This window comes from Bubalus kerabau, chromosome 1, assembly GCF_029407905.1.
Source record: "Bubalus kerabau isolate K-KA32 ecotype Philippines breed swamp buffalo chromosome 1, PCC_UOA_SB_1v2, whole genome shotgun sequence".
Classification (NCBI taxonomy): Eukaryota; Metazoa; Chordata; class Mammalia; order Artiodactyla; family Bovidae; genus Bubalus; species Bubalus kerabau.
This window is the reverse complement of record NC_073624.1, coordinates 149535027-149553901: the sequence shown is the minus strand read 5'-3', so window position 1 is coordinate 149553901 and position 18875 is coordinate 149535027. Positions and strand designations below refer to the sequence as shown.

Genomic DNA, 18875 nt, shown 5'->3' with positions numbered 1-18875 from the left:
TCTTTTGTTATAGTATTTTTCAGTTCTGTGATGCCCATTTGGTTCTTTTTTATAACTTCTATTTCATTGCAGGGAGTTTTTATTTTTTAACTTATTTCAAGAGAATTTCTAATTGGCAATCTAGTCACAGCTTTAAGATGACTGCTTTAAAATCTTTGTCAAGATTCATCTCAGTATTGGCATCCATTGACTCTTTTCTCATTCAACTTGTGATTTTCCTGGTTGTTGGTATGATGTGTGACTGTTAATAAATCCTAGGCATTTTGTCTATTATGTTAGGAGATGCTAGGACCCATTTAAATCTTTTTATTTTTAGTAAGCATCACCCTATTTAGAGTTAGCACATGGGTCTTGGCCTACTTTTGTGGACTGTGGTTTCAATGGCAGTTTAATTTTCAGCAGCTTTGCAGTGTTATTTTGGTCAGCTTGGTTTATCTGCGGCCAGTAGGGTTTCTGTTGGTTCCTACTGGTGCTGCCTGAGAGGGCTAAGTATCTACTGGTGAAGGAGGAGAGTCTTGGGCTCCAGGGATAAAGAAGCTTCCTGAACTGGTATACCCATTAAGACTGGATTTCTCCCTCTGGCTCAGTCCACCCACATACCTTGGTAACTCTTGGTGGAAAGGGGAGTCTCAGGCCTTGTGGGGAAGGAGAGTGCCTCCCTGGCTGTTTCTTTCCACCTGGGTTGCCAGTGACCCCCTTGCAAGGTGGTGGCATGCCCACCAGGGGGACCCCTGTTCTCTGCGGGTGCAGGCGGGGGTGTGAGCCTGTCTGGGCCGCCTTCTGTTGCGAGGCTGGGGTTTGAGAAGGGCTCTCCCCGTGTTGGGTGGTGGGACTGTATGTGCCGTCACCGCTGTTCTCCGGTCTTGGGCTTCCAAACCAGTAAGCCTTCTTAGCACCTTTCAGAGTTCTTTGGTTGTGTCTCGCTATCTCCAGGGCTGTTAGCTGTGCTTAGCAGAAGAAGCAGGGAAAAACAGGTCTATGTCTTATTGTCTGGACCAGAATCAGAGACATCAGCATTCAGACTTAAGTAGCGTTTCTCTTATTCTTTTATAAGTTGTTTCTAAATGCTGCCTCAGTCATGTGGTTTCTGAAGTGATTTGTTAAGATAAAAATTGTTTTCTAATGAAAGACGATACAAAGTAGGGAACTTCACAAGTATTGGTCCAATAAATAGGAAATCACCCACCCCAATTTATGGGAAGGAAGGGACACAAGGGACAGAACACTAGTTGGAAGGAATGTCAACAACAGTTCTCCCGTTATGAGCGCCTCTGTAGAAAACTTTCACTCCTCTGTTCAAGTAAGGAAATGCAAAATACTCTTGTCCTTGCTTACTGGGGCTGCAATAACCAAGTACCACAAACTGGATGGGCTAAACGACAGAAATGTTTTGTCTTACTGTCCTGGAAGCAGGAAGTCTGAGATCCGGGTATCTGCAGGCCTGTGCTCCCTGGGGAGGAGTTATTCCAGGCCTCTCCCTGCTTTTGGTAGTTCCTGGCTTATGGCAGCATAACCCTAATCTTGACAAGGCATTCTCCCTCTCTGCTTATTTCCAAATTTCCCCTTCTATAAGAACATCAGGGGACTTCACTGGCGGGCCAGTGGTTAGGACTTGGCGCTTTTGATGTCGTGGGCCCAGGTTCAATCCCTGCTTGAGGAACTAAGATCCTGTAAGCTACATGGCACACCAAAAAAAAAAAAAAAAACGTTAGTCATGTTGGGTTACGTGCCCACTCGACTCCAGTATGACCACATCTGAACAATTACACCTATCATGATCCTATTTCCAAAATAGGTCACATTCTGAGGACTGGGTGTTAAGAATTCAAAATATGAATTTTTGTGGGACAGAATAACCCATAACAACTTCAGGCATCTGTAAAGTTCTTCATCACTGGTGCTGGATAAGGGTTATCTACATACTAAAGCCTCAAAGAAAGCCTAACCCTTGGGACAACAGTCATTCTACAAACATTTCTTGAGATTTGGTTTTGTGCCAGGCACTGTTTCAGATCCTGTGGGGAAAGTGGTAATAAGCAGACTGGTGAGGTTACGCGCATCATCTGGATAGGCCCCCTGTGTTTGGCACTAACCAAATCTCCGTGGCTTAAGAAAACAACAGTTCATTCCTCACTCCTCACAAAGTCGTCTCTGCCTCTGGGCAGCTGTCCTCCCTGTGACAGCTCGGCCTTGGCCCACCCTGTTAACTTTTACTTTCTCCTGATGGTCACCATCACACAGAGGGAGAAAGGGCTGGAGCCTCACACTGCTGAGTAAATGCTCTGAAGTGACACACACCATAGACGTTCTTGGTCATTGGCTCATGCAGGCCTCACGGCCATGCCTAACCATGAAATAAAGTGTTACTATTGACATACAGTGGGAATGCAAATCCTCTGAAACCTTATCTTATACACAGAGGAGTAATCTTTTTTTCTTTTTGAGAAAAAAAGAGACTCAGAGAACCTAAGTAACTCACCCAAGGTCCCTCAAATGGTATGTGATGACTTAATCCAGTTACCTGACTTTGAGATCAGGGGTTTTCCCACTATTTTACACTGTTCCTTAGTTTTCACTGTCATTATTATGTATACCTATGACTGATTCATGCTGAGGTTTGACAGAAAACAATAAAATTCTATAAAGCAATTATCCTTCAATTAAAAAATAAATAAAATTTTTTAAAAAGAAAAATGTACTTACTAATCCATAAGCTGATTATTTCCTTAATCATTTCTCCTTTGTTAAACTTTTTAGCTCTTTGTTATCGGTATCTTGACGCATAACTTTTTTCCTTTGGGATTATTTTCTAAGGATAAATTTCCAGGGGTAGATTGTAAATGGAATACAGACATTTTTGTTCCTCTTATTTTGTTTTCTGCAAGGCTTCTGCCAGTTTTCAATGCAGCAGATAGTTGCATTTTTTTCCCCCATGGGCCTGGAAGTCAAAAGGAGCGACTGTATTGCTGTGGCTAAATGATTTGGCTTATTTGAGCATTAGTATTCCTATCTCTAAAACGGTGATATCACCATCATCACAGGGTAGCAGGAAATAGGTGAAGGACTTAGCCCAGTGCCAGGGTCATAGTGGGTGCTGAGTGAAGACTGGTTGTTCATAACTACTCTAGAGGGTGTGGAGAAAAGGGTACCCTCCTACACTACTGGTGGGAGTGTTTTTAAACTGGTACAACCACTGTGGAAAACAGTATGGAGGTTTCTGTAAAAACTAAAAATAGAACTACCATATGACCCACCAATCCCATTCTTGGGCATAAATCTGGAGAAAACCATAATTCAAAAAGATAACATGCACTCCAGTGTTCCCTGCAGCACTATTTACAATAGTCAAGACATGGAAGCAACCTGGACATCCTCTGACAGAGGAATGGGAAAAGACGATGTAGTACTTCTTTTTCCACATACAGATATACAATGGAATATTCAGTTCAGTTCAGTCGCTCAGTCGTGTAAGACTCTGCAACCCCATGGACTGCAGCACGCCAGGCTTCCCTGTCCATCACCAACTCCCAGAGCTTGCTCAAACTCCTGTCCATAGTCAGTGATGCCATCCAATCATCTCATCCTCTGCCATCCCCTTCTCCTCCTGCCTTCAATCTTTCTCAGCATCAGGGTCTTTTCCAATGAGTCAGCTCTTTGCATTAGGTGGCCAAAGTATTGGAGCTTCAGCTTCAGCATCAGTCCTTCCAATGAATATTCAGGACTGATTTCCTTTAGGATGGACTGGTTGGATCTCCTTGCAGTCCAAGGGACTCTCAGGAGTCTTCTCCAATGCCCCAGTTCAAAAGCATCAATTCTTTGGCACTCAGCTTTCTTTATAGTTCAACTCTCACATCCATACATGACTACTGGAAAAACCAGAGCTTTGATGGACCTTTGTCAGCAAAGTAATGTCTCTGCTTTTTAATATACTGTCTAGGTAGGTCAATAGCTTTTTTCCAAGGAGCAAGTCTTTTAATTTCATGGCTTCCGCCACCATCTGCAGTGATTTTGGAGCCCCCCAAAATAAAGCCTCTCACTGTTTCCATTGTTTCCCCATCTATTTGCCATGAAGTGATGGGACTGGATGCCATGATCTTAGTTTTCTGAATGTTGAGTTTTGCTTTGTTTTTTTTTTTTGATTGTTGAGTTTTAAGCCAACTTTTTCACTCTCTTCTTTCACTTTCATCAAGAGGCTCTTAACCATAAAAAAAGAAGGAAATAATGCCAGCTGTAGCAACATAGATGGACCTAGAGATTATCATACTTAGTGAAGTAAATCAGACAAAGACAAATATCATATGATATTACTTATATGTGGAATCTTAAAAAAAATGATACAAATGAACTCATTTTAAACAGAAACAGACTCTCAGACTTAGAAAACAAGCTTGTGGTTACCAAAGGGGAAAGGTGAAGAAGAGGGATAAATTAGGAGATTGGGATTATCATACACCCACTGGTGTGTGCTTAGTCACTCAGTCGTGTCCGACTCTTTGTGCCCCTTTGGACTGTAACCTGCTAGGCTCCTCAGTCCATGGGATTCTCCAGGCAAGAATACTGGAGTGGACTGCCACGCCTCCTGCAGGGGATCTTCCCAACCCAGGGATCAAACCCACGTCTCTTGTGTCTCCTGTACTGTTGGTGGATTCTTTACCTACTTAGCCATTGGGGAAGTCCATATACCCACTACTGTATATAAAATTGATAAAACAGATTATTTATATATATAAAACAGATAATCAATAAGAACCTACTGTATAGTACAGGGAACTCTCAATATTCTATAATAACCTGTATGGGAAAATAATGTGAAAAAGAATGGATACATGTATAACTGAATCACTTTGCTGTACATCTGAAACACACAACATTGTAAATCAACTGTACTCCAATATAAAATAAAAAAAATTTTTAATATTGTATCCTCAGCAACACTGCATGATCAATGCATTTTTTTTTTTCAGGTAAGGTAATCTGAAGCATTGGCCCAGTTATATAAAGGGCCCAAATGAGACCTCTGATTGGAAATTCAAAATTCATTTTCACCATCCCTGAGCCCAGGCCTGCATATGCTTCACCTGTAATGGCAATTAAGTCCTATCTAATCAGTATATTTAATACACACAGGCTTCTATTGTGCTTTTGCACAGAATGTTCTTTACCTTGAGAACAGCTGTCCTCACTTTTGGGCCAAAGGGAATTTGCCTTTACACTGGCAAGGTGAAGTTGCTCAGTCACGTCCGACTCTGCGACCCCATGGACTGTAGTCCACCAGGCTCCCCAGTCCATGAAATTCTCCAGGCAAGAGTACCGGATTGGGTTGCCATTTCCTTCTCCATACACTGATAAGAAAGCTGTGCAGATTACTTCATGATGGCAAGCATTTATTGAAGAGTTATTAAGTCGAGTCAACTGCCACAGAGTTTATTGGTCCTTCTGTCTCTGGGATCTTTCCTTTTGTTATTACAAAACCATTAACAGAAAATATTCACCAGGAATAAGATTAAGCAATAAAAATCACAAGGGTATGTGGCAATCTGAATTTTTTTTAAAAAGCCTGAGAACAATTTGGCAATCTATCAAAATTTTAAATTTGTCTTTACCCTTTGAGTCACCAGTTCTGCTATAAGAATTCATGCTAGTTGACTAAGAATAGCCAACCAGGCATACAGCCTATGGCAGCTTTGTTTATTATAACGAAACCTGGAAAAAATATCCAGCAGTCCAGTTGAGGAATGGCTAAATATTCATGCCATGTAGCAGTCAATGACATCACTGCATGTGCGGATATGGAAAAGATGTTAAAAAAAATCCAAGTGAAAGGAGAAAGTTGTAGTACTCAACAGCTGCCAGCTACGCCCTGGGGGCCAGATCCAGCCTGCTGGAGGTTTGGGAAAAACATTTTACTGGAACACAGGCACACCATTCATTTATGAATTGCTGTGACTGACTTCTAGCTACAATGGAGAGAGAATTTAATTGTTGGGATAGAGACCATATGACCTGCAAAGTCAAAAATATTTACTGCTTGACCCTTTACCAAAAATTTTTGCCAATTTTTGCTCTATCCTACGATCCTCTTTGTGTTTTTTTCACAAAGAAAGTATTGAGGGGGTGGTGAAAGAGAACCGTTAATGGATCTGCTTGTATGGGTATAGATGATTTCTGGGGACAAGCAGACAAAAATTAACCACAGCCAACAGCCGTTATCTCAGGGAGTAGGAATGAGTTCTGTACGGAAGGAGTAGGGCCCAGGGAGTTTCCTTCCACTTTGTAAGCTTCTAGGCTCTTTGGAATGCAAAGAGGCAAAATGGTTGTCTTACAAACAGCTATATAAGGAGGAGACCTTATAAACAGCTATGAAAAAAAGAGAAGCAAAAGGCAAAGGAGAAAAGGAAAGATATACCCATTTGAATGCAGAGTTCCAAAGAATAGCAAGGAGAGATAAGAAAGCCCTCCTCAGTGATCAGCGCAAAAAAAGAGAGGAAAACAACAATGGGAAAGACTTGAAGAGATCTCTTCAAGAAAATTAGAGATACCAAGGGAACTTTTCATGCAAAGATGGGCACAATAAAGGACAGAAATGGTATGGACCTAACAGAAACAAAAGTTATTAAGAAGAGGTCGCAAGAATACACAGAAGAACCATACAAAAAAGATCTTCATGACCCAGATAATCACGATGGTGTGATCACTCACCTAGAGCCAGACATCCTGGAATGTGAAGTAAAGTGGGCCTTAGGAACCATCACTACAAACAAAGCTAGTGGAGGTAACAGAATTTCAGTTGAGCTATTTCAAATCCTAAAAGATGATGCTGTTAATGTGCTGCACTCAATATGCCAGCAAATTTGGAAAACTCAGCAGTGGCCACAGGACTGGAAAAGGTCAGTTTTCATTCCAATCCCAAAGAAAGTCAATGCCAAAGAATGCTCAAACTACTGCACAAATAATTGCACTCATCTTACATGCTATCAAAGTAATGCTCAAAATTCTGCAAGCCAGGCTTCAACAGTCCGTGAACTGTGAACTTCCATATGTTCAAGCTGGATTTAGAAAAGGCAGAGGAACCAGAGATCAAATTGCCAGCATCTGCTGGATTATCGAAAAAGCAAGAGTGTTCCAGAAAAACATCTATTCCTGCTTTATCAACTACACCAAAGCATTTGACTGTGTGGATCACAACAAACTGTGGAAAATTCTGAAAGAGATGGGAATCCCAGACCACCTGACCTGCCTCCTGAGAAATCTGTATGCAGGTCAAGAAGCAACAGTTAGAACTGGACATGGAACAACAGACTGGTTCCAAATATGTTTGTTAACATACTTTGTTCCAGAGTATGTTAAAGCTGTATATTGTCACCCTGATTATTTAACTTATATGCAGAGTACATCATGAGAAATGCTGGACTGGATGAAGCACAAGCTGGAATCAAGATTGCTGGGAGAAATATCAATAAACTCAGATATGCAGATAACACCACCCCTATGGCACAAAGCGAAGAAGAAATAAAGAGCCTCTTGACGAAAATGAAATAGGAGAGTGGAAAAGTTGGCTTAAATCTCAACATTCAGAAAACTAAGATCATGGCATCAGGTCCCATCACTTCATGGCAAACAGATGGGGAAACAATGGAAACAGTGAGAGACTTTGTTTTCTTGGGCTCCAAAATCACTGCAGATAGTGACTGGAGCCATGAAATTAAAAGATGCTTGCTCCTTGGAAGAAAAGTTATGACCAATCTGGACAGCATATTAACAAGCAGAGACATTACTTTGCCAACAAATGTCTGTCTAGTCAAAGCTCTGGTTTTTCCAGTAGTCATGTATGGAGGGGTGGACCATAAAGAAAGCTGAGCACCGAAGAATTGATGCTTTTGAACTGTGGTGTTGGAGAAAACTCCTGAGAGTCCCTTGGACTGCAAGGAGATCCAACCAGTCCATCCTAAAGGAAATCAGTCCTGAATATTCATTGGAAGGACTAATGCTGAAGCTGAAGCTCCAATACTTTGGCCACCTGATGCGAAGAGCTGACTCATTGGAAAAGACCCTGATGCTGGGAAAGATTGAAGGCAGGAGGAGAAGGGGACGACAGAGGATGAGATGTTTGGATGATATCACTGACACAATGGACATGTGTTTAAGTAAACTCCAGGAGTTGGTGATGGACTGGGAGGCCTGGCGTGCTGCAGTCCATGGGGTCTCAAAGAGTCTGACATGACTGAGCGACTGAACTGAACTGATGCTGTTTGGTTTGTTTTTCTAAAAGCATGTATAAGATTTAATTTAAAGTTTTTTTTAAGAAAATCAAATAAAGTACGAAAAGGACACCAATGGACAGTGCTCAGCACAGCTAGTGGCAGGGGGCTTCTAGATATATATATATATATATATATATATATATATATATATATATATATAATATAATGTACATATATATATTAATAATATATATATGTATGTATCTTTCAGTTCAGTTCAGTTGCTCAGTTGTGTCTGACTCTTTGCGACCCCATGAATCGCATCACGCCAGGCCTCCCTGTCCATCACCAACTCCCGGAGTTCACTCAAACTCACGTCCATCGGTGATGCCATCCAGCCATCTCATCCTCTGTCGTCCCCTTCTCCTCCTGCCCCCAATCCCTCCCAGCATCAGAGTCTTTTCCAATGAGTCAACTCTTCTTATGAGGTGGCCAAAGTACTGGAGTTTCAGCTTTAGCATCATTCCTTCCAAAGAAATCCCAGGGCTGATCTCCTTCAGAATGGACTGGTTGGATCTCCTTGCAGTCCAAGGGACTCTCAAGAGTCTTCTCCAACACCACAGTTCAAAAGCATCTGAATAAGGACTGGGAGGGACTAGGCCCCCAAATCTGATTTTTAACCAGTTCCCCCGATGATTCAAACATGCCCCTATGTTTGAAACTAATGCTGTCGTCATAAGTCTCAGAGATCAGGAAAAATTTCTCAGGGGGTTTAGATCAGCATGAGATAACCCAGCAAACATCTACCACAGCAACAGCAGCAGTGATGATAGCTCCCATTTGTGAACACTTCCTAAGTGTTGGGCCTGAGGCTATAGGCTCTATGTATTCAACTAGTGGGTATCCTTGTCCTGTTCCTGATCTTAGATGAAATGCCAAATCAGAAGTTGGAATCAAGATTGCCGAGAGAAATATCAGCAACCTCAGATATGCAGATAATATCACTGTAATGGCAGAAGAGGAACTAAAGATACTCTTGATGAGGGTGAAAGAGGAGAGTGGAAAAGCTGGCTTAAAACTCAGCATTCAAAACCTAAGATCATGGCATCCAGTCCTATCACTTCACAGCAAATAGAAGGGGAAAAAGTGGAAACAGTTGCAGGTTTCATTTTCTTGGGCTCTAATATCACTGAACAGTGAGTACAGCCATAAAATTAAAAGATGCTTGCTCTTTGGAAGGAAAGCTATGACAAACCTAGACAGTGTATTAAAAAGCAGAGACATCACTTTGCCAAAGAAGCTCCATATAGTCAAAGCTATGGTTTTTCCAGTAGTCACGTACAGATGTGAGAGTTGGACTATAAAGAAGGCTGAGTGCCTAAGAATTGATGCTTTCGAATTGTGGTGCTGGAGAAGACTTTTGACAGTCCCTTGGACAGTGAGGAGATCAAACCAGTCAATCCTAAAGGAATTCAGTCCTGAATATTCATTGGAAGGACCAATGCTGAAGCTTCACTACTTTGGCCACCTGATGCAAAGGGCCAACTCATTGGAAGGGACCCTGATGCTTGGAAAGATTGAAGGCAAAAGGAAAAGAGGGTAACAGAGGATGAGATGGTTAGATAGCAACACTGACTCAATGGACATGAATCTGAGCAAACTCCAGGAGATAACGAATAGGGAAGCCTGGCGTGCTGCAGTCTATGGGGGGGGGGCAAAGAGTCAGACATGACTTACTGACTAAAGAACAATAGCAACTTAGCTTTTCACCATTGAATTTGATGTTGGCTGTAGGTTTATCATATATGGACTTTATTATGTTCAGGTTTGTTCAGTCTATACCCACTTTGTTGAGAATTTTTATAAGTGGATGTTGAATTTTGTCAAAAGCTTTGTCTGCATCTATTAAGATGATATGATTTTCATTCTGTAATTTGTTAATGTGGTGTATCACACTGACCAATTTGTGGATATTGAACCATCCTTACATCCCAGGGTTAAATCCCACTTGATCATGGTGTACAGTCCTTTTAATATATTGTTGAGTTAATGTATTTTTAAATGTATTTTATTTTTTAAATTACACAAATTTTTTTCTGTTTATTTTACTTTACAATATTGCATTGGTTTTGCCATACATTGACTTGAATCCGCCATGGGTGTACATGTGTTCCCCATCCTGAACCCCGCTCCCACCTCCCTCCCCACACCATCCCTCTGGGTCATCCCAGTGCACCGGCCCCGAGCACCCTGTATCATGCATTGAACCTGGACTGATGATTCGTTTCACATGCGATAATTTACATGTTTCAATGCCATTCTCCCATATCATCCCACCCTTACCCTCTCCCAGAGTCCAGAAGACTGTTCTATACATTGTGTCTCTTTTGCTGTCTCACATACAGGGTTATTTACACAAATTTTTATATGTTAAAATTTCAAAAAATTACAGATAAATTCCTCCATGCTTGCTGTCAATCTCACTCCCTTCTTAACGATTAACCATTATCATCAGTTTAGTATGAATCCTTCTTGATTTTTCTTTATGTTTTTACACACATATATATGAATATAAATATACAATTTAGTATTTTTAAGTATGTATGGGATCATAGTTATTATATACATTTTGAAATTTCATGTTATTTATGGATGCTGCTGCTGCTGCTAAGTCGCTTCAGTCGTGTCTGACTCTGTGTGACCCAATAGACGGCAGCCCACCAGGCTCCCCTGTCCCTGGGATTCTCCGGGCAAGAACACTGGAGTGGGTTGCCATTTCCTTCTCCATATGGATGCTATCTAATTCTTTTTTTATAATTTATTTACTTATTTTATTTCTGGTTGCACTGGGTCTTTGTAGCTTCGAGCAGGCTTTCTCTAGTTTCGGAGTGCTGGGACTACTCTCTAGTTGCAGTGTGAGGCTCTTAATTGCAATGTCTTCTCTTGTTGCAAAGCACAGGTTCTAGATGGATTTCAGTAGTCCATATGAACATGGACTTCAGTAGTTGTGGCATTCCGACTCAGTAGTTGTGGCTCAGGGGTTTTAGAGTGCAGGCTCAATAATTGTGGTGCACAGGTTTAGTTCCTCCACGGCATGTGGAATCTTCCTGGGCCAGGGATCTAACCTAAGTCCCCTGCATTGGTAGGCGGATTCTTACCTAATGTACTACAAGGAAAGTCCTAGATATTACCTAATTCTTTTAAACTGGTGTAAAGGTAATACAGATGTTTGTTGAACACATTCTTAAGCACGCATGACATGTTTCTGAAATCTAATGTGTTGTAGGTAGCTGGAATGCTGGTTACAAGCTGGAGAATAGAAGAGGGGCAGGCAAGAGAGGTAGGCAAGGATTGGGTAATGAAAGGACTTGCTAGAGACCCTGGACTTTAGGAGAACCTTGAGAGGCACCAACAGTTTTTACAGCTGGAAACAACTATTGTCTTATTTCTGTAATGGGTACAGAATTCTAGGAATCCTGGTGATCTGCAGTGCTGTTTGATAATATTTCCCCCTCCCTACCATACTCTTCTCATTAGGAAATGTCCAACTGTATTTACTGAATGCATAACTCCTCTATAAATACTGATGTGATCTTGGTATGGTATGTCATTTGGACATGTCCCACAAGCATTTGCTGGGTGCCCCATGGGAGGCAGTGGAGGGGAGTACCAAGTTGTGTAGTGGTTTCCGAAGCAGGGTCCAAGGCTCTCTGGAGGTGCTAGAGGTTCCCCCAGTGGGGCCATTCAAAATCTAGGAGGTGATTCCCAAGTGCCACTAGACTCTTAAGCCTCATGAGGCCTCATGAGGTCAGGGGCTCTGTCTCTTTTGCTTCCCTCTGTATTTCTAGCACCTAGCACATGTCTTCACATATATCATGTACTTCATAAGTATTGAATGAATTAATCCAAAATACAAATTCTTTCATTGCTTCCTAAAGGGAAATACTTATGTACCAAGACAAGACCATAATTGGGCATTCACAAACTAAAATGTGTATTTCTGGAGTTCGCTGAGAACACTAACTTAATATTTTACTAAATCCAGTCAGTCATCATAGGATAGTTAATTTTGTTTAAAAAAGGAAAAAAAGCTTCTGTATTCAGGCTTTTTTCTTTTTCTTCTCTGCAGGTATGGAGGTGGTTGGAATTTCTGCAATGTAAGGAAGGAATCTTTATTTTGTTGTATCCTTAATGCTTCTTGGGGACCTCAACTAATGCTTTTTAATTAAAAACTACTATTAATTATTCTACTAATATTAAGATAGTATCTTGTAAGTGTTGAGTTAACTCTGTAATATGAACAGGAGCAAGATTATCTGCTAAACCTGACCCTCCAAAGACAGAAACCAAGCCTGAAAAGACCCCTGCAAAGAAGGGAGAAAAGGGACCCAAAAACAAAGGGGGGAAAACTGACAGTGGTGAGAAAGGGAATAACCCTGAAAAAAATGGAAATGCCAAGTCAGACCAGACACAGAAAGACGAAGGTGCTAGGGATACCAAGTGAAAGAAAAAAATGTTTTTAAAAATTGCGGTAAAATACACCTAACATGCATTTGCCATCTCAACCATTTTTAAGTGTTCTGTACAGTTTAGTAGTGTTGAGCACATTCTCAGTGTTCTACAACAGATCTCCAGCATTCTTTTCATCTTGCAAAACTGAAACTATGTGTGTGCTAAGTCTCATCGGTTGTATCTGATTCTTTGTGAACCTATGGACTGTAGTCCGCCAGGCTCCTCTGTCCATGGGATTCTTCAGGCAAGAATACTGGAGTGAATTTCCATTCCCTCCTCCAGGGCATCTTCTTGACCCAGGGATTGAACCTGTCTCATGCATTGGCAGGAGTGCCACCATAACCCTTAAATAATTCCCCATTCTTGCCCCCTCCCAGGCCATGGTAACCACCCTTCTACCTTCTGTCTCTGCAAATCTGAGAATTCTAGTTCTCAGTACCTACACTAGTACCTAGTATAAATGGAATCATATAGTATTTGTCTTTTTGTGACTGGCTTATTTCACTTAGCATGTCCCCAAAGTTCACTCATGTTGTAGCATTTGTCAGAATTTCCTTCCTTTTTAAGGCTGAATAATATGACATTTTGTTTATCCATTTATCCATTGATGGACACTTGGGTTGCTTCCACCTCTTGGCTGTTGCAAACACTATTGCTGGGAACATCAGTGTACAAATATTTCTTTGAGACTCTGTTTTCAATTCTGTAAGTTATATACTCAGAAGTGGAATGCTGGATCATATGGTAATTGCATTTCCTATATTTGAGCAAATCCCTTGTTGATTTCTATAGGGGCTGCACAATTTTACATTCCCTCCAACAGTATACACATTGCTGCTAAGTCGCTTCAGTCGTGTCCGACTCTGTGCGACCCCATAGATGGCAGCCCACCAGGCTCCCCCGTCCCTGGGATTCTCCAGGCAAGAACACTGGAGTGGGTTGCCATTTCCTTCTCCAATGCATGAAAGTGAAAAGTGAAAGTGAAGTCGCTCAGTCATGTCTGACTCCTAGCGACCCTATGGACGGCAGCCCACCAGGCTCCTCCGTCCATAGGATTTTCCAGGCAAAAGCACTTTGGGAACATACAATTAGCTTAAGAATTAAGATTTTTTTCCAAATTTCACTCTAGATTATGTTAAAGGGAAAACATTTAGAAATCTTAAGACTTTTACCTCCTCAAATTTTAGATTGATTGCTTTTCAGAATGATTTTTCTAGCATTATATGAACTCCTCTGGCTAATAAAAGGCTAAACATTTACATTCTTCTCAGGAGCTGAATTACTTTTTATGTATTAACACAGATGGTTTTCCAGTTTTTACCATGCTCAATGCAGGAAGGAATCACTGATTTTCATCATCCATGCCCTTTCACTCCCTGGTCTCTCCTCTCCTTCAGAGCCACATTTCGAATGGCACTGTCTAGTGTCACTGCCCCCTTTCTTCCCCTCCTGGCCTCTCCTTAGGTCACTCCAGTCCAGCATCCATCCCTGTTACTCCCCTGAAACTGCATGTATCAAGGTCATCCATGGCCTCCATGCTGACAATTTCAGTAAGTGGTTAATTTTTATGTGTCGACTTGACTGGACTAAAAAACACCCAGATAACTGGTGAAACATTGTTTCTCAGTGTGTCTGTGTTTCTGGAAGAAATTAGCATTTGGTTCGGTACACAAAGTAAAGAAATGTGCCCTCACCACCGTCAATGGGCATCATCCATCTGCAGAAGGCTCAAACGGAACAGAAACACAAAGGAAGGACAAAATCTCTCTCACTTCTTGAGCTGAAACATCTACCTTTCTGCCTTTGGGCATCAGAGTTCCTTGTTCCACAGCCTTCAGACTCCAAGACTTACACCAACAGCCCTCTGATTCTCAGGCCTTCACACTCAGACTGAATTATTTCACCAACTTTTTTGACTCTTCAGCCTGCAGATGGTGGGACTTCCTGGCTTCCATCACCAAGTGACCCTGCTCCTTAATAAATCTCCGCTTATACAGATCTATGTACTCTATTGGTTCTTTTTCTCTGGAGAACTTGGACTAACACAGGTGCATTTCAGTCTCCATTTCAGTTTCTGAGTTCCTGTCTATCTAATGTTGAGCACGCGTAGGGGAATAAGACTAGAATGGGGAGGAGAATTACATAAAACTCAACAAAACCCCTCCATCTCCAGATCACTCACAATAAAAGCTAAATCCTCACAGTGGCCTACAAGGCTCTAAAGGTTTGCCCCTATTGAGAGACAACTTTCCATGAATTGCTCATATTTCTGTACTTCTTGTAGCAGAGGTACTAGAGGCCTTTATTTCAACTATCTTTTTTTTTTTTTCCCCAGGGATGTTTAGATAAAGAACAGCCTTGGAAGAGAGTCTCCATCTGGGCAGGGGATAGGTCTCTATGCTGGCCAGTGTTAATACTGTCTCTATCTGGATCAAAAGTCAGCCAAGTTTGCCTGCAGTCCATTATGAAGGACTGGGGTTCCCTAAGCTCTGGGTTCTTCAGCTGTGATCCAAACCCATTCTGGGCTGCTCTGCATCACCCCTGAAGAACTTGGTGGGGGGCAAGTGCAAAACACATCAACACGAAGCTCATGTTACTTGCTTTGGTTGAGGTAATAAAATCCTTTTTCTCTGCCCCAGGAGTCTCGTGTTTGCCAGCATCCATGGAAGTGTGCCTGGATAACTCCTTAGGTAGTCTCAGAACATTCCCAATTCTTAAACCGTCTGCCCCGCACTTTTATCACCTCATCTCCTGCTACAATTTCCCTTGACACCCTGCCTGGCTATGCTGGCCTCCCAGCTGTTCCTGGAACCTGCCATGCACACTCCTCTTTGGGGCCTCTGCACATGCTCTGCTGTTAGCCTGGAACAGTTCACCCCCAGATATCTTTCAGGTTCTTTTCAAATGGCATTTTGGTGGGGCCTTCCTTGACAATGGAGAAGGCAATAGCACCCTACTCCAGTACTCTTGCCTGGAAAATCCCATGGACGGAGGAGCCTGGTAGGCTGCAGTCCATGGGGTCGCTAGGAGTCGGACATGACTGAGCGACTTCACTTTCACTTTTCACTTTCATGCATTGGAGAAGGAAATGGCAACCCACTCCAGTGTTCTTGCCTGGAGATTCCCAAGGACGGTGGTACCTGGTGGGCTGCTGTCTATGGGGTCACACAGAGTCGGACACGACTGAAACGACTTAGCAGCAGAAGCAGTCCTTGACGATAGCTTCGCCACCAGTAAACAGGCTGACATTGACCAACCTGAATGAAGATATTATCTCAGTCAGTCAGTTCAGTCGCACAGTCATGTTCGACTCTTTGCAACCCCATGGACTGCAGCACACCAGGTTTCCCTGTACATCACCAACTCCCAGAGCTTGTTCAAACTCATGTCCATCGAGTTAGTGATGCCATCCAACCATCTCATCCTCTGTCATCCCCTTCTCCTCCTGCCTTCAATCTTTCCCAGCATCAGGGTCTTTTCCAATGAGTCAGCTTTTCACATCAGGTGGCCAAAGTATTGGAGCTTCAGCTTTAGCATCAGTCCTTCCAATGAATATTCAGGACTGATTTCCTTTAGGATGGACTGGTTGGATCTCTTTGCAGTCCAAGGGACTCTCAAGAGTCTTCTCCAACACCACAGTTCAAAAGCATCAGTTCTTCAGCACTCAGCTTTCTTTATGGTCCAACTCTCACATCCATACATGACTACTGGAAAAACCATAGCTTTGACTAGACGGACCTTTGTCAGCAAAGTAATGTCTCTCCTTTTTAAAACACTGTCTGGGTTGATCATAGCTTTTTTCCCAAGGAGCAATCATCTTTTATTTCATGGCTGCAGCCACCATCTGCAGTGATTTTAGAGCCCAAGAAAATAAAGTCTCTCACTGTTTCCATTGTTTCCCCATCTATTTGCCATGAAGTGATGGGACTGGATGCCATGATCTTAGTCTTTTGAATGTTGAGTTTTAAGCCAACTTTTTCACTCTCCTCTTTCACTTTTATCAGGCGCCTCTGTAGTTCCTCTTCACTTTCTGCCATAAGGGTGGTGTCATCTGCATATCTGAAGTTATTGATATTTCTCCCAGCAATCTTGATTCCAGCTTGTGCTTCATCCAGCCCAGCATTTCGTATGATGTACTTTGCATATAAGTTAAATAAATGGCATCTCACTGAGTTTTAAATTTATTAACTTTTTTTACTTTCTGTAACCTGTATTTTTATTGTGAGTTTATTATGATTAAGAGCCATTTACACTTCCTTCCCTGGTAATCATCTGATTCTCTCCTTACCTATTTTTTTAGAAAATCTTTTTCATATAAAATTTTCACTTGCCTATGATGTAATTACAGCTTTCCTGGTGGCTCAGTGGTAAAGAATCCACCTGCCAATTCAGGAGAAGCAGGTTTGATCCCTGGGTGAGGAAGATCCCCTGGAGAAGGAAATGGCAACCCACCCCAATATTCTTGCTGGGTAATACCATGGACAGAGGAGCCTGGCAGGCTATAGTCCCTGGGGTCACAAAAAAGTCAGACATGATTAGGTGACTAACAGCAACAACAATGATGAGATTACATGTATTTTTTTCTCAACTTATTATCAATCTTTTGAGTTTATGGTATCATCATTATTGCTATTTTGCCATACAAGGTATTTTAATTTTTCTGTGGTTGAATTTATCAATCTTTTATGGCTTCTGGATTTTCAGTCACAAACAGAAAGACCTTCTCTATTTCAGGAGAGTTGAGACTATAAAGAGTTGAGGCTATAAAGAAAGCTGAGCACAGAAGAATTGATGCTTTTGAACTGTGGTGTTGGAGAAGACTCTTGAGAGTTCCTTGGACTGCAAGGAGATCCAACCAGTCCATCCTAAAGGAAGTCAGTCCTGAATATTCATTGGAAGGACTGATGCTGAAGCTGAAGCTCCAATACTTTGGCCACCTGATGCGAAGAAGTGACTCATTGGAAAAGACCCTGATGCGGGGAAAGATTGAAGGAGGGAGGAGAAGGGGATGACAGAATCTGAGATGGTTGGATGGCATCACAGACGTGATGGACATGAGTCTGAGTGGCTCCAGGAGTTGATGATGGACAGGGAAGCCTGGCGTGCTGCAGTCCATGGGGTCGAAAAGAGTCGGACACGACTGAGCGACTGAACTGATAATGTTTTAGTATCTGAGTGCTAGATCCCCCTCCACGTTCTTTTTCACAGACTGTTTTCTGACTATTCTTATTTTTCCATTTGAATTTTAGGAACAAACAGGGAGTTTAATTAATCCTATTTGTACTTTTGTAAGAATTATGTTAAATTTGTAATTTTACTTACAGAAAATTGAGATCGTTATATTGCATCTTCTCATCCAAAAGCATCATTCATCTTTCCATATGACTCAATTTTCTTACCTGTAAGATGAGAGCAATAACACCAATCTCATAGGGCTGTCCTCATAATTAAATGGGGAAATGCAGGTGAATGACAGTATAACAGGAACCAATGTTTTGGTTCGGAAGTGCTTTGCCACTTCCTGGAGAAGGAAATGGCAACCCACTCCAGTATTCTTGCCTGGAGAATCCCATGGACGGAGGAGCCTGATAGGCTACAGTCCAAGGGGTCGCAAAGAGTCGGACACGACTGAGCGACTTCACTTCACTAGGGTATGAACTTGGGTTTGGTTACCAGAGTATTACGAACTTTGATTCTCTCATTTGTAAACTGAGGATAACAATAGTATCGGCTTCACAGGGCTGTGACGAGGGTCAAATGAGATGAGGCATGCAAAGTACTCAGTGAACAGGAACTTGAGTACTCAGTGAGTATTACCTGTTCTTCTAGAAAACAGGTTATCCCAGGGGCACTGTGACACAACGCTGAAGCTTACGGAAATCCATCTTAGGTCGAGGGCTCTCAGGTCAACTCTTCCTTCCGAGAACCTACCTACCCCGCTGGTCGCCACTTTCTGACTTTCCCCGAGCGGCTAGAAAAACACGCACTCGTATCTGAAGCCGCGAGATCGAGCGCCTAGTTTCGCTGCTAGACTCCAGAACCCTACTCCACCCATTGGGCTGCAGCGCTGCCACGTCTCGCGCATCCCGAGCTCCCTACGAGAGGTAGAGCCCGCCCCAGAGCGATTCGTCACGCCGAGGCCCACCCCTCCGCGGCCCCAGT

General features: G+C 42.2%; 1 long non-coding RNA gene across 1 annotated transcript; it reads right to left on the bottom strand.

The window, feature by feature from the left end:
• Positions 1 to 10561: 10561 nt before the first annotated feature.
• Positions 10562 to 18852, bottom strand: LOC129619726 (uncharacterized). Its single transcript, XR_008698061.1, has 3 exons — positions 18531 to 18852; positions 18036 to 18112; positions 10562 to 12351 (listed from the first exon to the last, which is right to left on the bottom strand). It is a non-coding gene; the product is annotated as an uncharacterized LOC129619726 (long non-coding RNA).
• Between the last annotated feature and the right edge of the window lie 23 nt (positions 18853 to 18875).